This window comes from Scylla paramamosain, chromosome 27, assembly GCF_035594125.1.
Source record: "Scylla paramamosain isolate STU-SP2022 chromosome 27, ASM3559412v1, whole genome shotgun sequence".
In the NCBI taxonomy this organism is placed as follows: Eukaryota; Metazoa; Arthropoda; class Malacostraca; order Decapoda; family Portunidae; genus Scylla; species Scylla paramamosain.
This window is the reverse complement of record NC_087177.1, coordinates 12,282,602-12,304,290: the sequence shown is the minus strand read 5'-3', so window position 1 is coordinate 12,304,290 and position 21,689 is coordinate 12,282,602. Positions and strand designations below refer to the sequence as shown.

General features: G+C 42.8%; 1 long non-coding RNA gene across 3 annotated transcripts in view; it reads right to left on the bottom strand.

Annotated features, from left to right (window-relative positions):
• The window catches only part of LOC135114229 (uncharacterized), a 238,827-nt gene extending 217,623 nt beyond the window's left edge, over window positions 1-21,204 (bottom strand). For all 3 annotated transcript variants that reach the window (XR_010275458.1, XR_010275459.1, XR_010275457.1), the window contains exon 1: window positions 21,098-21,204. This is a non-coding gene — a long non-coding RNA (uncharacterized LOC135114229). The remainder of the gene's footprint in view (window positions 1-21,097) is intronic.
• Between the last annotated feature and the right edge of the window lie 485 nt (window positions 21,205-21,689).

Here is a 21,689-nt window from a genome sequence, read left to right as displayed (position 1 = left end):
GTAATGATATGTAACTGAACCGTGAGCGTATCTGGACTTGAGCGTGACCATCCCTATAGTGCGCTCCACAAGTCCAACACCGTATCGAGGATCCAACATAGATCACTTCATCACCTTTGCTCGCTCAGGATAAAGAAAATAAAGAAATAAAGTGCTAGGAAAGTATCCAAATATATCATGTTTAGATTTTCTACTGACAAGAGCATTTTCTCTTTTCAGGAGTGAAGTGGGAAAGGTCAGGCAAGGGAGAGGGAGAGAAGGAGAGAGGGAGAGAGTGAGAGGGAGAGAGGAGACGCGTGTTTTCGTCCGAGTCCTCGAAAAATTGATGATTAATTCGGACGTGCAGGAAAAAAATACAACAATGCGGCCTCTGAATAAAAAATGACACAAAACTTATTTAGACATCAAAGTGTACTGAGGTTGACAAAGGGGTGGTGACAGGTGTGGGGAGGCGAGGCGTGAAGTGCTGGGATACCGGGAATGTTTGGGTGATGACATGGTGGAGGCTAACTGATTGAGGTTCGCGAGAGGATGACTTATTGACTGAGCTGAGGTTCATTGACTGGTGACCTAAAGAGAGTGACTAATTCAAGGAGACTGGCTCACTCACTTATTGATGATCTAAAAAAGGACGGTGACTGACTGGAAGAAGAAGAAGAAGACGAAGACGAAGACGAAGACGAAGACGAAGAAGAAGAAGAAGAAGAAGAAGCTACATACTGATAGCAAAGAGTTTCCAGACGATTCCACTAAGCTATCTCAACTCTACAACCTTTCTAACCTAACCTAACCTAACCTAACCTACCTAGAATTATTGTAACTTGGAATAACCTTAAGAGCAAGCATAGAATCAGCAACTTTTTATGTTGATCTTCAGGTATACTTAAGGTCAGTCTGTCTTTGTCTGTCTGTCTGTCTGTATGTATGTATGTATGCATGTATATAGTACACGTAATCATTACAAAAGGTAAAGGTAAAACAGACTTAGGTAAGTTCATTTTATATTTATTAGTAGGCATTTGGAAAGACAGATTGTGACGGTTGTGTGTGTGTGTGAGTGGCTTCATGGATGTGTGGATGGGTGATATACCAAGCGTCTCTCTCTCTCTCTCTCTCTCTCTCTCTCTCTCTCTCTCTCTCTCTCTCTCTCTCTCTCTCTCTCTCTCTCTCTCTCTCTCTCAGTGGGACACGTGATCGTAACAAGCCAGAAAATTAAATCAGCATAACATCATTATTCAGTCTGCTGTTTCTCAATCTATGCTTCCTTCCCTCCCCGCCTTCCTTCCTTCCTTCCTTCCTCTATTCCTCCCTTACCTCCTTTCCTTTTTTCCTCCATCCTCGTCACCTTCCCTCCCTAACTTCCTCCCTGATCCCTTCATTATAGATCTTACTTCCTCTATTCACCATTAACACTATTATTCACCATTAACACTATTATTCTTCTCTATAGTAACCAGTATATTCACTAGTATTAGTAACACCATTCTCAACAACAACAACAATAACAATAACAACAACAACAAAACTGTCATTTCTATCCAGAGAGAGAGAGAGAGAGAGAGAGAGAGAGAGAGAGAGAGAGAGAGAGAGAGAGAGAGAGAGAGAGAGAGAGAGAGAGAGAGAGAGAGAGAATCGATAAGAAAAAAACACAAACCAACATAAAGATTAATGGCAAAAGAAGAGATACAGACTAATACAAAAAATACGAAACAATACAGATTAATATATTGATAAAAAAAATATAAAGGCACAGATTAATACAAATAAAACACGGCAGAAAAACATAAGAGAAAAATCATGAATAAAAAAAAACACAGAAAGAATGTAAACGTAAGAGGCAGAAAAAAATAAAAATAAAAAATAAAAATAAGAAGAAAATAAGACAAAAAAAGAGCAAAAAACAATGATAAAAAACAAAACTACAAGAAAACGATAAATAAAAACAATCACATACACAAAAAAAGAAACAGAGAACATAAGACAGGAAGGCCCCACCCCCCAAAATAAAAGAAAGAAAAAAGATAAAGGATAAAGAAAAAAAAAAAAACAAGACATCACGAATGAAAAACGAAATGTCAACAGAAAATGTGAGCAAATGTCAAAATAGCAAAAATAGCAGACGAAAACAAGGGGGAGTTAAATTAAACCAATGAAATATGAAGAGAGGAGAAGCGTACAAACAAGGAGAATACTGTGATGATGATGAAGAAGAAGAAGAAGGAGGAGAAGGAAGAGGAGGAAGAGAAGAGGGAGAAATATATACTGGATTGAGAAAAAATACAATGAAACAAAATAAATAATGAAAATTTTAACCAGTTCACTTCACAAGAAATCCGATTTCGTAAAAAAAAAAAAAAGAGGGAGAAAGAAAAGTGAGAAAAAAGATAAAACGGAACAGAGCTAGAAAAAAATAAACGAAAACGAACATGAAAGAAAAAAATCAAGCAAAGGAGAAGAGCCATTGAAGTAAAAGAATAAAAGAACCCCTCCCACACACACAAAATGACCCTAATTATAAACTTCAAAACGAGAAGGTCAGTAAAGGACGGAGGAGGAGGAGGAGGAAGTGACAAAGGAGGATGAGGAGGAGGAATTACTGTTGGTGATTAATATTGGAAACGAAGATGGGCGTTCAGGAAGAGGAAAGGCGGAGGAAGAAGAGGAGGAAAAAGAAGGAAGATAAAAGGGAAGACTAAATGGCAACAGGAAGAGACGGAGGAAGAGGAAGAACATGTATTAATGTAAGTGAAGACCGACTGAGGAACGAAAGAGGAAGCCAGAGAGAGAGAGAGAGAGAGAGAGAGAGAGAGAGAGAGAGAGAGAGAGAGAGAGAGAGAGAGAGAGAGAGAGAGAGAGAGAGAGAATATTACAATATCAATTTATAGAAAGTAATTTGCACCTACACTGATCTATTCGTTGTAGACACACACACACATATATATACACACACACACACACGCACACACACAGCTCAATCTAATTTTTTTATTTTTTCTTTCTCCCTATTACGATCCATTCTGATTGATGAAAGGATTGATTTTCTCTCTCTCTCTCTCTCTCTCTCTCTCTCTCTCTCTCTCTCTCTCTCTCTCTCTCTCTCTCTCTCTCTCTCTCTCTCTATCTATCTATCTATCTATCTATCTATCTATCTATCTATCTCTCTATATATATATATATATATATATATATATATATATATATATATATATATATATATATATATATATATATATATATATATATATATATGGCATTCTCTAGTTTGATCAATTAACACTTGAAATAAAAGGTCACATTGGCATCGCTTTTGCTAGAACACTAGCAATAAAAAAATAATGAAAACTACCCAAAGTTAAAAAAAAAAAGGAAAAGAAAATAATGAGATATGACACAATACACCCAGTGCAGAGAGAGAGAGAGAGAGAGAGAGAGAGAGAGAGAGAGAGAGAGAGAGACATTATCAGCTCATGCCTGTGTTGCGATGTTGATGTGTTATATTTGTGAGCAAAACAAAGAAACAAGGCTATTCTATAAATAAACATTTCTTTTAGCGTACTCAGAATGCGAGAAAAAACAAATAAACCTCTCTCTCTCTCTCTCTCTCTCTCTCTCTCTCTCTCTCTCTCTCTCTCTCTCTCTCTCTCTCTCTCTCTCTCTCTCTCTTCTTTTTACTCATCAGGCCACTCCCCACTCTCAATTGTGACTACTAACAAACGCACTCCCCCTTCATCCTCTTACCTACCACCTGTAATTAAGCCTCACCTGTTTACCTGCACCTCTATTTCCTCCTCCCTCCTGCCTACCTACCTCGTCACTCTAACCCCCCTTCCTCCTCCCCCTCCTCCTCCTCCGCATCGCACACAAGACACTCAACACGCGAGAGCTTCGGTAAACAAGACACTTTCCTATGTAAAAGTTACGCTCGCCTCATTCCATCAGCTCGTCTCGTGTAGTATCCAGGCAGTTGTTCGGAGGTCGGGGGAGAGGGGAGAGGGGAGAAACACTGGGAAGAAAGCCTGTCCCGTCTGTAGTCGTCTCGTTGTGCTGGTGTTGGGATAAGTAGGTGTGTTTTGTGTAGGTTCTGTTCTGTTTGTTTGTTTTTATAGTTTTTATATTTTTTTGTTTTCCTTTGTCTTGTAGTATAGGTTATAGGACAGGTAGGTATGTTTGGGAGGGTTCTCTGCTTTTGTCTTCCTTTTAGTCGTTTCTTCTCCCTTGTGTGCATGGTCAGGTAATGAATGCTTTGTTACGTTAATTTTCTGTTTCTTTTCCTTCATCTTGTATTATAGGTATCAGGACGAATACGTATGTTTGGATGGATACATCGTTCTTGTTTTCTTTTTTTTTTTTTAAGTGTCTTTAGAGGTAATTATCTGCTAGGTTAATTTCTATCTTTTTTTTTTATCCCGCAGCACTGTTATAAGGAGAGGTAAGAACATTTTTGTAGGTTCAATGCTGTTGGCTTCCTTCTTTTTTTCTTTCCCAGGTATCTAGATATGTAATACGTAAATTTCCTAGGATAATATTTATCTTCCTTTTTCCCTTTCTTTCTTTTCTATACTGGTTGATTCATTGCTATTGTCTTCCTTCTTTTCTACTTTATTTTCTTCTCAGGTATCTGAATAGGTAATGATTTGCTGGGTTAATTCTTTTCCTTCACTTCATCTCTTTCTTAGGTACCCGAATAGTTATTGATAGCTTCCTCTTTTACAGCTTCCTTCCTTCCTTCCTTCCTTCCTTTCCAGGCAACTGAGTAAGTAACAATATCCTTCTCGATAAATATCTGTCCTTTACTCCTCCTCGTTTTTTTTTCTTCCTATTCTAACCATTCTTTTCGTCTGAGTTTCATTTTCGTCGTCATCATCATCATAGTCAAATTCTCTCTCTCTCTCTCTCTCTCTCTCTCTCTCTCTCTCTCTCTCTCTCTCTCTCTCTCTCTCTCTCTCTCTCTCTCGTATCCATCCAGTGTACAAAGCAACAATGAAAGCAAGACAACTGACAAATCAATATATAAAATTACCTATTCCCTTCTGTCTCCATCAGCACCAACTACCCCCTACCGCCTCACCTCAACCCCTACACCCCCAACACCCCCTCCCTGCCCCAACACACAAATCACGTGGTAAACAATAAATCCAACTAAGTCTCTGCATTATCTCGACCACATCCTCCTCTTCCTTTCCTTCATCTCCTCCTCCTCCTCCTCCTCCTACTCCTCCTGCTGCTTCTGAATCGACCCCCAAAATAAATCAGCCAATTAGCTAAACCAGAGATCTGTCAGAATTAGGGATGAAAGGGCTTCATACATGGAAGGAGGAGGAGGAGGAGGAGGAGGAGGAGGAGGAGGAGGAGGAGGAGGAGGAGGAGGAGGAGGAGGAGGACAAGAAGAAGAAGAAGAAGAAGAAGAAGAAGAAGAAGAAGAAGAAGAAGAAGAAGAAGAAGAAGAAGAAGAAGAAGAAGAAGAAGAAGAAGAAGAAGAAGAAGAAGAAGAAGAAGAAGAAGAAGAAGAAGAAGAAGAAGAAGAAGAAGAAGAAGAAGAAGAAGAAGAAGAAGAAGAAGAAGAAGAAGAAGAAGAAGAAGAAGAAGAAGAAGAAGAAGAAGAAGAAGAAGAAGAAGAAGAAGAAGAAGAAGAAGAAGAAGAAGAAGAAGAAGAAGAAGAAGAAGAAGAAGAAGAAGAAGAAGAAGAAGAAGAAGAAGAAGAAGAAGAAGAAGAAGAAGAAGAAGAAGAAGAAGAAGAAGAAGAAGAAGAAGAAGAAGAAACAAGAAAAGGACAAAAAAGGAAGAGAAAAGTAGAAGAAACTCGTCTGATATTAAATGAAAGAGGAAGAAGAGAAAGAAAGACAGTAGGAAGAAGATAGATGACTGAAGGAGTACGAGAGAAAGAAGAGAGAGATGATGATGGGAAGAAAGACAGAACGGATGAGATTTATAGGTAGCGAGGCGGGAGGGATAAGAGAGAAGAGAGGAAGCAGGGAGAGGACGGGTGGAGGAAAAAGAAGTGGAGGAGTGGAGGGAGATGGAGGGGTGGGTGGATGAGTGGAGGAAGGGAGGGTAGTAGCTCTACGTGTTATCTTGACCAACCATCATGTTAATTAATGGTGTTTTAGCAATTAGATCACGTTCCAGAGAGAGAGAGAGAGAGAGAGAGAGAGAGAGAGAACCAGACATTCAATTCAACCAGGTCTGCCCGTCAAAGGGATGCAATGGCCAGTTCTCTTATCATCCTAATCCAAAATCGTCCCAGCTCAAAGTTATAGCGGGGTATCACATCACAAGGCCGCCGCTCAATGGCCTTCCACCGCGCCGCACACGCCGCCTCCTGTCGCCAATTCACCAGCCAGGGTTAGCTATCGCAGTGACGTCAGCCCGCATTGGTGACGTTACAGCGTTCTGGGCGACTCGGTGACCTGGGCTAACACGACTCACGGATGACAACTCCGCTTTGTCACCATGGTCGTTTCTGTACATGTGTGTGTGTGTGTGTGTGTGTGTGTGTGTGTGTGTGTGTGTGTGTGTGTGTGTATTTCCGTCTCTGCTCATATGAAGGATAGTATACATAGCTGGATATATTAGTGGGTTATTCATTGTCTTCACTGCGTCGTGCCATGCGCCTCTCAACGTGACTCCACATCAGTGCAATTAAAGTCTTGGCTAACGAGGAGCGCGGCGCGGCCCCACATGTGTTGCAGCAGGGCGCAGGTATATGCCAATTACGTGCGTCGCCAGCAGGTGAACGTAAATCAGCGCTCCTCTTGTTGATGATACGGACTGTGACGACTACGAGGATGATTTCGAGTTTATAATGAATACTGTATACATTTAATTCAGTAGTGTTGGGAATTATAATTAGATGGTGAATCATATGAGCCTTGTGTGTGTGTAAGGATAAAGACAGGGCAATATAAGTGCGTAAAAACAAAAGACAAGGAAAGCTGCAAGAAGCCATCAGGTTCACACGTGGCTGTTCCTCTTTGAAACATATCTTTTTGGAATGTTCGCTTTTGACACGGGCATTTTTAAAAGGCTTTTTTTTTTCTGTCTTTTATTGCCCAAGATCAGAACACCCTTTATAATTAAAATAAATAAATAAACAATGGAGGTGACGGAAGGAGAAGAAAGATGAGAGGAATAAAGGAGGAAGAGAAGGAAAACCAGAGAATGTTGAAAAAATAAGAAGGAAATGGTCAGATAGTGTTAAAGACGAAGGAAAAAAAGTGGTGTAAAGAGAGAGAGAGAGAGAGAGAGAGAGAGAGAGAGAGAGAGAGAGAGAGAGAGAGAGAGAGAGAGAGAGAGAGAGAGAGAGAGAGAGTGTGTGTGTGTGTTAGGTAGCCAATGCACTAAAATAGACTTGCAATAGTAAAAAAAAAAAGTTAAACAAAAGCTTGGAGTGTGAACATGAGCCAGGAAGCAGACAGTGTTACCTATTGCAAGAAGAATCTATTTACATACCACCACCAAGCAGGCAGTGTGAAATCCAGCAGTCCAGCAAGAGAGAAACCAGCAGGAGAGGAAGTGTCAGATTGATCGCTAAGCCCGGAGTGAAGAGAGGAAGACCAGTTACATCCATGGGGCGTAAAGAGAGACCTACTGAAATAGAGAGGTGAGAGGAGGAGAGGTGAGGAGACACGTGTGTAGAGTGAGGTGAGGAAACAGGTATGTGGAAGGGAAAGAGAAGATATATTTGCTGAATGGAAGAGGACAGATGTGGAGAGATTAAGTGAGGAAACAGGTGTGTAGAAGGGTGATAAGAGAGTACAGGTGTGGAAAGGTAAGTTGCGAGTGCAGGTGTGGAAGGGGGAAGGGAGAGGACAGATATAGGGAGTGTCAGTGTGAAAAGAAAAAAACAAAAAAACTACCTGTGTGTTCAGAGGAGGGGAGACAGGCAGGCCAGCAGCAGGCGTGTCCTGGTAGGCGGCCGAATATACAGGTGTGAAGACTATGTAGGAAGGCGAGGAGGCGTTCAGACAGGTGTGTGCAGATGTGGACATAAATATAAGTTTGGAAGCTGTGTAAAAGTGAGAGATGTGGTAGGAAATAAGCAAAATATATACAGATAAACGAATAATACACGGAATATAGAAAAAAAAAATGAAACCAGCAGATGATACGTTCAGCAGGCAGCAATATCTGGTACATATTACCTTTGATTAAGCAGGAAGGGAAGCAGATGAGGTAGAAGAGAGGAACAAAGAGGGAAGTGAACGCAAAATTACACGTTATGAAATAGAAAAAAAAAGATAGATGATAATTAAAGCAGGTAGCAAGAATCGTAAGTTATTCTCAATTTTATGGAAAGAGGAGGAGATGAAGTGAAAGACGGCAGTACAAAGAGATAAAGGGGAACTATATTATAATAGGAAGGTGTAATAAAAAAAATGTAGGTGACACATTAAACAGGTGATAAAAACTACACTTTATCTTTAATCAGATAAGAAGGGAAGGGAATGAAGCGAAAAACAAGTGCAAAGAGATAAAAGGGGAACTGTATCACATATTGGAAAGATATAATAATAGAAAAATAAAAAAAGGTGACACGTTAAACAGGTGACAAGAACTACAAGTGACAGTTAATGTAGCAGTAGGAGTAGCAGGGAAAATGGCAGACGGAAAAACAAAGAGATAAAGGCAAACTATTAAATACTAGAAAAGTGGAATAAAAAAATAAATAGAGGAGATTAAACAGGTGATAAAAACTAAACGTTACCCTTAATTAGAGAGGAAGGGAAGCAGATGAGGTGGAAAAAACTGTAACACACCCACGAGTGGAGAAACTGCACTAATGGCGTAAATAATATGAGATGACAGTGAATAGCAAAAGAGAGAGAGAGAGAGAGAGAGAGAGAGAGAGAGAGAGAGAGAGAGAGAGAGAGAGAGAGAGAGAGAGAGAGAGAGAGAGAGTGTGTGTGTGTGTGTGTCTGTGTGTGTGTGTGTGTGTCTGTGTGTGTGTGTGTGTGTCTGTGTGTGTGTGCGTGTGTATGAGTGAGAGTGCGTGGAAGCAGGCAGGTAGGCGAGCAGGTGCTTCGGGGACTACGTACATACAGGTGAGCAGCGAGGAGGGGCGGGGACAGATGCAATATTCAAGGCAGATCATAGACCAAATATTGATCACGATAACCTTAAAGAGAGAGCCCAGCACTGACACCGGAAGAGTCAGCTGCGGCGAGACACGGGGCGGGGTTGGGAAGGGGGTTCGGGTGTGGCGGGGTGTGGCGGGGTGTGGCGGGGGCTGGGTGAGGCGGCCCAGGTGTGGTGGGGTGTTGTGGGGGCTGGGAGGCAGTGTGAAGGCCGGATAAAGATTGGGTGTGGCTCTGGTGGCTGGAACGAGAGGCGAGAGTGATGCCCGCCGTCCGTGCGAGGCGGGAGAAGCACGACAAAGGATGCTAGCCGTTTAAACACTGGTGGAGAGAAAGTGGCAGCGAAGTGAACGAGGTATAAATCGGGGTCTTTACAGAGGAGGATTAGGAAGAGCAGTATAGAGGAGTAGGAAATGACAAATCACCGTTGATGAAAAAGGAAAAGAGTAAAAAAAGACAAGAAGGTTAAATTAAAAGGGAAATAAAAGTGACAGTTAAAAGAACGGCATATAAATTGGGGTCTTTACAGGAGGAGGAACAAGGAAACAAGAAACAGGAAGAGGAGCATAAAAGATATGGAAATGTCAAATCACTGCTTTAAACAAATGAAAAGAGTAAAAAAAATAAAATCTGGAAGAATAAAGGAGAAAGGAAAGACAGAGGAGAAGGAATGGGAAGAGAAGGTGGACAAGTATACAAAAGCTGGAAACGAAAAAAAAATAAAAAATAAAAAATAAACCGAAAGAATAGACGTGAAATGAAAAGAAGAACAGAAGAGACAAAAATTACTAATCATTGTTGAAGACGAAAGAAATAAGTAAAAATAAATAGGAAGGAAAGACGAGAAAGGAAAAGGAGGACAAAACGAGACAGAGGGATGACTGCAGGTGTGGCAGGGGTGAGATGAGCTGCGAGGTGACACGAGTGACGTCAGCAACAGCAAAACACCAAACACAAAGGCACTTAACGTGTGTGTTTGTGGCGAAATGTGCGTGTGGCAAAACTAGACGACAATACGCAATGATATGACTTCCTATTACCACTACCCTCCTCTCTCTCTCTCTCTCTCTCTCTCTCTCTCTCTCTCTCTCTCTCTCTCTCTCTCTCTCTCTCTCTCTCTCATTATTCGCGTTCCTCCTCCTCCTCCTCCACCAGCCACTCGTCCTTAACGCTCGCCTCTTTATGGATGGTGACGGCGTAGGCAGCACCACGGAGCGTCGCCCTTACCTCCTTGCTGCCCAGGGAACAAACCTAAACCAGGAAGTGAGCGCAGGTACACAAAAAAAAAATCATGACCTTGGGAGAGGGAAAGGAGATATGAGATTTGAAAGAAGGTGGGAAGGTACGGGTGTGGAGAGAGAGAGAGAGAGAGAGAGAGAGAGAGAGAGAGAGAGAGAGAGAGAGAGAGAGAGAGAGAGAGAGAGCGTTGGTTCCTTTGTGCTACTTCACGCTAATTCTATACGATACGTTTGTCACACTGAAAAGGAAATGGTTGAGCATCATCTCTCAATTTTCCATTAATTTGTGTGTCGAGTTATTGTTTACCATATGACTACTCTATCAGTTCTTCAAAATATTTACCCTATTTGTAAACCACCTTCTATATATATGACAAGAAAATTTCTTCTTTTGCTTTACCAATCGACAATCACTGGAAAGGAGAGTCTTCTTTCTCTCACGCCTATTATGTCCACCTCTCTACTACAAGAGTTAACCAGTATTCTCAGTCATTCATCCCTTTCTCTGGTAAACTCTGGAACTCCCTGCCTGTTTCTGTATTCCCACCTTCCTATGACTAAAATTCCTTCAAGAGGGAGGTTTCAAGACACCTATCCTTCAATTTTTGACTACCGCTTAGAACCCTATTCGGGGACCGGCATCTCAGTGGGCTTTTTTTTAATATTGGATTTTTGTTGCCCTTGGCCGGTGTCCCTCCTACATAAAAAAAAAAAACTCTGAACCTCTCTCTCTCTCTCTCTCTCTCTCTCTCTCTCTCTCTCTCTCTCTCTCTCTCTCTCTCTCTCTCTCTCTCTCAAAAGCTCAACAAATTTAAAGAATAAAAGAGGCCACTTAAATGCCACTTCCTAAATAGACTATAGTAAAAAATAACAAAGAAAAGAACAATTTAGTTCCAATTTACTTAATAGCTCACCAAGAGACTAAACATTCAGAAGAAACACTTGATTCTACAAAAGAAAAGAAGAAATATGTAAATTCAAACTTGAAAACATAAAACCAAGGATACAAATTAACAAAAGGTAAGCAAGAAAAGAAGAGAAAAGAGTCTCAAAGACTCTTAAAATCTTAAAGACATCAAACTGAGGGCAGAAATTAACTAAATATAAACAAGCAAGAGAAAAAAAAGAGTATCAGAAAGAAATACTCAAACTTAAAGACGTAAAACCGAGAACACAATCAAATGAACAAAAGATACCCAAAAAAGAAAAGGAAAGAGTCCGAGAAAGAAACACTTAACCAGAAACTACACACTACGAGAAACAAATGATCGCCTTGAGAGAAGCAAGTCTGTGTACTAGTGACAGCGGGAAGAAAGAAACGACAATCACTGGGCAAGGAAACGAGTGTCCTTTTCCAATAGCACACGATCACCAGTAGTTACGTCGGCTGGTGACATTTTCACCAAGCAGAAGACAACAGACAAGGTAATCCCTGTTATTAGGAAGCAAGACAAGGACATGTAACACCAGGCCGTGGCAAGGTGGTGAATTATTTAAGTCACACAGGATCAGATGTTCATAGGTTATTAGTACTGTTCTTCAAGTGTGTGCCTGATTAATGCTTCCTGACTCTTGTATGGGTTACATTAGGGCACTCCACGGCTGTGTTATGCAGGTAAACAGAATTTGATGTTTCAAGGTTAGGTGAAGATTAGTTAGGGTTAGGTTAGATTAGATACGGTGAGGTGAGGTGAGGTGAGGTTAGGTGAGGGTAGTTAGGTTAGGTGAGGGTAGTTAGGTTAGGTGAGGGTAGTTAGGTTAGGTAAGGTGGTTAGTTTAGGTTATGTTAGGTGAGATGGTTTAAGATAAGATAGTTTAGATTAGGAAGTTAAGTTAGGTTAGCTTAGGTTAGGTTAGATGAGATACGGTTGTAATAGGTTAGGATAGGTTAAGTGAAGTTAGCTGACTACCAATCAAGGAAACAAAAGACTTTAATGCATATTCTTCTACAACAACAACAACACCACCACCACAACAACAGCAACAACAACAACAAATCCTCACATCTCCAGACTCAAATCAGCACAAGTAGAACACAAACGAGGCAGCAAAATTATTACCTGTATGACACTATATTGCCAGGGAATTAAGTGCATGAGTCGAGTGGCGGTGCAGGTCTTGTCGGCGGCGAGCGAGTGCGTGGTGCGGAGAGCGAGAGGGAGTGAGGGAGGGAGTGAGGGAGGGAGGGAGGCTCAAAGTTGTCCCATTTTGACACACCAAACATTAGCAGGATTGAAGTTAATGAACCACGGCTGGCTAGATGCGTAGAGTTCATGATTCTCCCCCTTCCCCCCGCAACTCTCTCTCTCTCTCTCTCTCTCTCTCTCTCTCTCTCTCTCTCTCTCTCTCTCTCTCTCTCTCTCTCTCTCTCTCTCTCTCTCTCTCTCTCTCTTGCTAGATACATCCTTTTCTGATGATAACATTTACTCTCTCTCTCTCTCTCTCTCTCTCTCTCTCTCTCTCTCTCTCTCTCTCTCTCTCTCTCTCTCTCTCTCTCTCTCTCTCTCTCTCTGTTGTCCTCTCGACATACTACAGGGATGGGGTCACCGCGCACGCTCCGGTCACCTACTCCGCTTCGCTTCGCAGCACTGTTAAGTGTTGACTTATACCCCTAGTACCCTCATCCTTTACTTTCTAGCTATTGTTTCTATATACATTTTATACACCTCTTCACACACACACACACACACACACACACACACACAGTGATAGACTCGTAGTTACTAACATAGACACTTCCTTCACCAGTTTGGATGCTTATTTTCTGACCACAAGTCCTTATTAGATTGTTTTTGTTTTGTTCACACCTAACCTCTCCACCTCCTTACAAGGCTATCACTTACCCCTGTAGGTGCATTTGTGTCTGTGTAATTGTGTATTTTCAGCAGCAAGAAGAACACCACGTCCTCCGGCAGCATAGAATTCCCCAGGGAGTTGACCTGACGCCGCCACCCCCACCACTAATCCCTGCTCAACCATTACCCGTTTTTCCTGCCAGGCCACGACACGCGCGTCCTGTTGTGTTGCTGTATTCAGCCTTGACTGCTGTTGTTCCTGCTTCTTCTGTTGTTTAAACGACTGCTACCGTCGCCACTCATCATGCCTTCTCTCCTCAGACAATGCCACGCCTATCAAGGCAAGTTTCCCACCCAATATTTTAGGAATTGCTCAGCTTGCAGGTTGTGCCATATGCAGAACAAGATCAAGAGACTGCATGATAAGTACGAGGAGAAATGTAAGAAGTATGACGACCTCGCCCGGCAGTTTGAAGTTATTAAGGACTTTGTTTCTTCTAATATTGGTTGCCCTTTCCCAGATGCTGCACCGCCATTGCCCCCACCCCTGCCGGGCCCACCGCGCCGCGCCCCCATGCGCATGAGGAAACACCATTTCACCGTAGTCAGGAATAGTGTTATCCCCATTAATAAAAAGAAATTCTCCTTATTCCTACCTACAACAGATTCAATGTCCTGTGTGAAGAGGAAGAGGAGGAAAACGCCCTCTAGACGAGACTGGTTGGTGACTCTATACTGAGAGGTCAGCTATCCGAGTTTTGTGGTCGGGCTAGTGAATCACAGGAACGTTTGTGTATGCCTGGTGGACGCCTAGACGACATCACGGCAGCATGCGATGAGGCAGCCAGCGGAGCGGGAAATAATGCCCTCATTGCCATCCACGCAAGTACTAATGACACTGAGAACACCAGATCCGAGGAGCTGATGGAGAAGTACAAGAGGATGATTCAGCGGTATAAGACTAAATTTCAAAATATTATTGTTTCAGGCATCCTGCCCCGGACCAGTGCACCGACCGTTTTCTATGATAGAGCCTTAATACTAACAGATACTAAGATCTCTCTGCGCAGATGAAGATGTGGCCTATGGGATGACTTCTATAATAAACCCTTCCTATTCCAGGATGACGGTTTGCACCTCAACGGGGTGGGAGCAGCACGACTAGGGAGGCTGCTAAGTAACCAATGATAAATTAGAACGAGTCCAGCGTATAGTAACAAAAATGATACCAAGCCTAAGAAACAAATCACACGAAGAGCGTCTTAAAGAATTAAATCTATTCCCATCAACACAAAGAAGACTATGAGGCGACTTAATACAAGTGTTTAAAACCATCAAAGGCATTGATAACACGGACTGCAGTAAATATTTCACGATAGACTCTTCAAATTACACGCGAGGAAACGGTTGCAAAATTCTTAGGAAATCTTTAATTTTTCACGAATCAAAAAAATCACTTTTCTTCGAGTAGTAAATCTTTGGAATGGGCTTCCTCGAGACGTAATGGACTGCAACACCGTTGAGACTTTTAAACACCGTCTTCATAAATATTTTGCTTGCAATCCGCGGCTAACAGCGTTTGTTTGTTAGCAATTAAATTCCTTGCCTTTAGGAAATGGGGACACCTCATTTCATCTATTTTTTTCCTATAAAATTTCCTTCGGGTTTTTCTTCTCTAACCCCGTAAGGTATTTCTTTCCGACCTGTTTTCCTGTACGGCTTATGCCGGAGGAAGTGGAGGATGAGGAGAGAGCCTTCTGCTTTCCTGTCCTTTTCTTCTACTATCATCTTAGTTATATTAATTAGGTCAGGTCATCTCGTGAGGACTGCAAGGTCTGTTGTGGCCTGTTTTACTATGTAACTCTTTGTGACTATGTAATTCTCTCTCTCTCTCTCTCTCTCTCTCTCTCTCTCTCTCTCTCTCTCTCTCTCTCTCTCTCTCTCTCTCTCTCTCTCTCTCTCTCTCTCTCTCTCTCTCTCTGTGTGTGTGGTAAGGCGGAAGCGGAAAGGCAGACAGATATACGTAGAGGCAGGGAGGGAAGCAGACAGGTAGGTAAGTAAACAGGCAGGTAGAGAGAGAGAGAGAGAGAGAGAGAGAGAGAGAGAGAGAGAGAGAGAGAGAGAGAGAGAGAGAGAGAGAGAGAGAGAGAGAGAGAGAGAGAGAGAGAGAGAGAGAGAGAGAGAGAGAGAGAGAGAGAGGGGATACAGGCTGCCTTCCTTTGTTATACTCTTTAAGTCTGCCAGACACAGCCTCACCTAATACTGCACTGATTACCTCCTCACCTGTCCTCGCCTCACCTCGCCTTCCCCATACACACACCTGGATTAGGGAGCCTTGCACCAATTATTCATACCCCCTCCCTCACACGCACACAGTACATAGTCTCGTACATACACGTCATTGAATTGCGCTCCCGAGACTTTTCATTTCACAGAGAATGCAGTTGAGGTTGATTTTTTTACACGTGGGAGAAATGTTATTATCCCCGAGGTGTTCCTGTGGCCTGAGGGAGGGAGGGATGGGGAGAGAGGGGGAGGGGAGACAGTGGGGATGGTAAGCGAAAGGAGGGGAAGAGAGGGGAAGGGGGAGGAAAGGGACGAGGGAGAGTCTGAGGCCTGAACACTCCAGGGGATTAATGTTGCTGTGTTCTCCTGCGTTACCTGAGAGGTGGGGTTAATTAACTAGGTTTTGGGATCTTGTGTTTCGTGTGTGTGTGTGTGTGTGTGTGTGTGTGTGTGTGTGTGTGTGTGTGTGTGTGTGTGTGTGTGTGTGTGTGTGTGTGTGTGTGTGTGTGTAATCTCAGCTGAATATAATATTTTGCTGTCAGTCATCAGAGTGTGGTATAGCAGAGAGAGAGAGAGAGAGAGAGAGAGAGAGAGAGAGAGAGAGAGAGAGAGAGAGAGAGAGAGAGAGAGAGAGAGAGAGAGAGAGAGAGAGAGAGAGAAATACATCCATACATCAAACAGACGGACAAAACTAAACACATAAATTCAACCAGAAAGAAAAACGCACCTGCATACACACATACATACTTTTCATACCTTCACACATACAGACAGACAGACTTAGAGAGCACAGCCAGCCAGGCCAGGTAAGTTATGGGGTACCTCAGGGAAGAATACTCGTACATAATCCAACAAGCATTCTGAAAAAGGAAAACGACTTAAGGATGGACGTGAAACGGGCGTTGGCGGACGGGCGAGAGGGTGGGAGGGCGTGGCTAAGGTAACACCACATACGCAAGGTCACATAGGTAAAGATACATGGAAGACTACAGATAATATATATAGCCTAACCTAATTTAACCAGACCTAACCGAAGCTACACGGGTGACACCACAGAAGTAACACTAGATAGGTAACGCTTCACAAATAAAAACACAGGTAACGATATATAAAGCAACAAAGGTGCCACTATATAGATAACAATACACAGGTAATCTAATCAAACCTAACCTAACCAAAGCTATACAGGTGACACCACACAGGTAACGCTACACAAATAACACACAGGTAACGATATACAAATGTACAGAGGTGACACTACATCGATAATAATACACAGAAAACGTTACACTGATAAAAAGTAAAGAGGTAACACACCCAGGTAACATCACGCAATTAAATACACACAGGTAACGACGTAGAGATAAAGCTACAGAGGTGACATCACGTAGATAACAACACACGTGACGCTACAAAGATAACAAACAATACACAGGTAAAGAAATAAAGCTACACAGGTGACACCACAGAGGTAAAGCCACACAATTAACGATGCACAGGTGACGCCGCAGGAACAAAAAAAATAAAGGAGACCAAACTGTAATAAACGACTCGTGAACTTTTTTTTTTCTAATATACGTACAATGACCACGAGAATATACTATATCCAGACACGCAAAATGAATAAAAACTCTCCAAACTGGTGACGTGTTTCATGAAGTCACACTATCGGTATTTTGGTGCACGGTAGATAAAAAAAAAATAGCTTTGCGGATTTGTTACAGCGTGCCTGGCGGGCTGAGCTGTGGCATGACACCAGGAAGTAAAGCAGAGTTGCATCGTGAGCCGCACTTAATGAACCAAAGAGCAGCGCGTGTACCTGCCGAGCCACTGCCCTTACTCGTATCCCCAGCCGACCCTGCCGCACACTGGATGAGAAACGCAGAGAGGGAGAGAAGGAGAGAGAGGAGATAGAGTAAGAGAAGGGAAAGGAGCCAAGCCAAGCCAAGCCAAAGTCAGCCTTTCTAAAGACAAGCCACGTAGTCACCGCTTGCACAGACTTTGACTAAGATTGGGCGGTAAATTGGACTTATTCTCAGTTTCACTTTCAAGAGTTGTGGCGGAACTTATATTTGGACCAAGGCAGGTGAGTAAATTGGACTGTCTCTGAGTTTACCTTTTTTTTTGTGTGTGTGTTTGTGCTGGGAAGTCTCGCCAAGGGTACAATAGAAGAGAGAAAGAAAAAAAAGCTGGTTCATATCGCTAATTCCCCCTAAAAATTACTTAGAGTGAAGAATAAAAAAAAATGTTGGACAATTAAGTTCTGGAAGTGCTTTCGTACTTCTCTTTTGGTGACTAGACTTGACATTTGCAATCGTTATACCTCTCTTTTACAACAGTGACGCTAATAACATGGTAATCCACCTGACAAGTCTCTTCATTCTCTATACTCGTACAATTCCACAAATGCAAAAAATCGCTTCCAATCCCCTCCATACTTCTGCCTCTGTCGGTTTTTAGGTTTATCATGAGCCACTACAGCGAGCCTCCATTTCTCCATTTAGTTTCATACCAACTCAATTTTGTTTTACCATTTCTTTTTTAGATTGCTATTTTCTTCCTTTAATTCTCCCTCTTACCACGACCAGAAAAGAAATACTAAGGAAAAAACAAGCAGGAAAGTGCATCCTATTTCAGACTCAAAAACAACAACAGCAGTGAGACTAAAAAAGGATTTGGTACTTCACGCGGGAACACTCGGAGACTAACAAACTGACGTGGGATAAAGAGCAAGAACGAGGATCTGGTACTGCTAAAACTGGCTGCGCTGAGTGACACGGGGCTGGAGAGAAGGGAGGAGAAGTACCGCCCTGTGCACCTGCCTTCCGCTAAAGATTTGGTCTGCCTGATGAGAAACGAGTGATGGAGAGTAGTTAATATTGAACATCCACCAGTGGTCCAGAGAGAGAGAGAGAGAGAGAGAGAGAGAGAGAGAGAGAGAGAGAGAGAGAGAGAGAGAGAGAGAGAGAGAGAGAGAGAGAGAGAGAGAGAGAGAGAGAGAGAGAGAGAGATGGGGGTTCTGAAGAGGAAGCTTTAATGTGAACTGTGGGGAGGAAAAACAGAGATGATGATGTTGTTGTTGTAGTAATAGTAGTAGTAGTAGTAGTAGTAGTTGTAGTAGTTGTTGTTGTTGTTGTTGTTGTTGTTGTTGTTGTTGTTGTTGTTGTTGTTGTTGTTGTTGTTGTTGTTGTTGTTGTTGTTGTTGTTGTTGTTGTTGTTGTTGTTGTTGTTGTTGTTGTTGTTGTTGGTGGTGGTGGTGGTGGTGGTGGTGGTGGTGGTGGTGGTGGTGGTGGTGGTGGTGGTGGTAGCAGAGGTGGCAGAGTGCATGATGATAAGAACAATTGCGAGAAAAATGACGAGAAGGATGAAAATTACAAAAAAAAATTAAGAAGAGCAAAGCTTGTGCCGCTTTATACAAGACTGATCTTTACTGCTCTCAATTAACTAGCGATTATGAGAAAGGCAGTACAATAAGACAGAGAGGAGAAAGAAGAGAACAAGGACAAAGGAGATCAGAAGTGGTAGGAGGACGAAGACGCAATGAACTACAAATAATGCTATAGATATCAAGAAGAGGATGAGAGAGAGAGAGAGAGAGAGAGAGAGAGAGAGAGAGAGAGAGAGAGAGAGAGAGAGAGAGAGAGAGAGAGAGAGAGAGAGAGAGAAAGAGAAACAGGAAAAAAAAATATAAACATGACAGAAAGGAGGGAGAGGAAAAAGGAAAGAAGAAAAGGAGGATGAAAAAGAGGCACGAAACAGGGGGAAGAGGAAAACAATGGACGAAGGACACGACAAAGAGACGATGAAGAGAAAGGCAAGAAGGCAAGAGAGAAAAAGAGGAAAGGAGAGAGCAAAATCTGTCAGTTATGTCAGGTAGTCATGCGAGCAAGCAGGAGGCAGAGAGGTAGGCAGGCAGGCAGGGAGACTGAGAGGTAGGAAGGCAGACAGGGAAGTAGAGAGGTAGGCAGGTGGGGCAAGCAGGCAGTTAAACAGGAAGAAAGGAAGATTTTGAAATATTCATTCTCTTATTCTCCCTTCCTCTTTCCTTTCTATATACGATGATGATTTACTCCCTATTCTCCCCTTCTGCTTCCCTTTCGTCTTCTAACCTGCTATCTCTCCTCGCCTTCCTTTCTTCCTTCAGTTTTCATCACTTCCCGCCGCCTTGTTTGTTTTCTTCCTTCCTACTTCTATCCTTCTTTCCTTCACTCCCTCCTTGCCAGTATTCCTGTCTGTCTCCTTCCTTCCTTTATTCCTTTCATCTTACCTTTCTTCCCTCTTTTTTTTGCGTGTTTGTGCTTCCTTATCTTCTTCCTTGCGAACCTACATATCTGTTTCCCTTCTCCCTACTCTCCATATGCCTTCCTAGCTTCCTCCCTTTATTGTTTTCTTACCTATCTTCCTTCCTTTCTCTCTACTCATCCAGCCAGCCAGCCTACCTTCCTACCAACCTGCCTGCCTGCCTGCCTGTCTGCCTGCCTAATACCACATCAACATTGATCCTCTCCGTCGCCCAACCGACCCGGCAGGTCACCTCTGCTGCCTTCCTAATTGGCTGGGTGAGCAGGTAACAAGCAGGTGTGTGCAGGTGAGAGATACAGGTAGGTGTGTGTGTGTGTGTGTGTGTGTGTGTGTGTGTGTGTGTGTGTGTGTGTGTGTGTGTGTGTGTGTGTGTGTGTGTGTGTGTGTGTGTGTGTGTGTGTGTTGACTGTAAAAAGGAAGTATCATGAAGTCTAGGAAGGAAGAAGGAAAGGAAAGGAAAGAAGAAGAAAAAATGAAGGATGCTAGAAAGAGAGGAGAGGAAGGTTAGGAGGGAAAGACTGAAAAAGATAAGAGGGGAGAGAGGAGGGCAGAAAGAGAGAGAGATTGCAAGGAGAGAGAGAGAGAGAGAGAGAGAGAGAGAGAGAGAGAGAGAGAGAGAGAGAGAGAGAGAGAGAGAGAGAGAGAGAGAGAGAGAGAGAGAGAGAGAGAGAGAGAGAGAGAGGGAGGAGAGAGAGAAATAAGAAATGTTGAGGAAGGAAGGAAAGAAAGAAAAAAGGATTCTGTGACGGGAAAAGAGACAGGGACGGAGAGTGGAAGGAGGCGGACAGGACACAGGGAGGGAGAAAGGGAGGGGAGGTAGGTTCGAGGAAAGGGAGGAAGGGGAAAAAGGAGGGGAAACAGTTAGGGAAAGTGAAGGGTGAGAATGAATAGGGAGACTAACAAGGGGAAAAGAAAAGAAACTATTAATAATGCGTGTCTGCATTCTCTCTCTCTCTCTCTCTCTCTCTCTCTCTCTCTCTCTCTCTCTCTCTCTCTCTCTCTCTCTCTCTCTCTCTCTCTCTCTTTCTTTTCCGGGAGATAGTTACTCCCAGCAAAAAAGGTTATAAAATTAAATGCACCGTCACACACACACACACACACACACATCTATACACACCCTTCCAGTTCTCTCTCTCTCTCTCTCTCTCTCTCTCTCTCTCTCTCTCTCTCTCTCTCTCTCTCTCTCTCTCTCTCTCTCTCTGTGTGTGTGTGTGTGTGTGTATGTGTAAGAGACCCCTCCCACATCTGACCTTTGGCATATCAACAGCAGTAGATTAGGAGGAGGAGGAGGAGGAGGAGGAGGAGGAGGAGAAGGAGGAGAAATAAGAGTAAGGAGCGAGGGAGGCGGAGGGTGACAATGAGAGGGTTGGGGAGTGTAAATCTCTGCCGCACCACTTCTTACCTCAGTCCAATCTCCCACTGGCGACGCGCGGGGCAGCTGAGAGGGGGAGAGAGAGCCAAACTAACGGCCTTGCATATTCATTCCTTCTTTGGGTGGCCGAGTCCTGTGGGAGGAGAACACGACACATTACAGAGATTTGATTTTAGTTAAGATAGGTTTGGTTGGGGGTTTGGTTAAGTTGGGTTTGGTTAAGTTTGGTTTGGGTATGTTTAGATTGGGATGGATTACGTTTTCTTTGGGTTAGATTATGTTATGTTAGGTTTTGTTTGGTTAGGTTAGAAGGTCTAAGTTTGGTTAGGTTAAGCTTAGGATAGGTTAGGTTAGGTTAGGTTAGATAGCGTTTGTTTGCTTGTTTGTTTTTGTGGGGAGGGTTAGATTTAGTTGGGTTAAGTTCGGTTCAGTTACGTTAGGTTAGCTTAGGTTAGGTTAGATCAAGGTCAAGTTAAGTTAAGTTAGGTTAGGTTAGCTTAGGTTAGGTTAGATCAAGGTTAGGTTAGGTTAAGTTAGGTTAGGTTAGGTTAGCTTAGGTTAGATCAAGGTTAGGTTAGGTTAGATCAAGGTTAGGTTAGGTTAGCTTAGGTTAGGTTAGGTC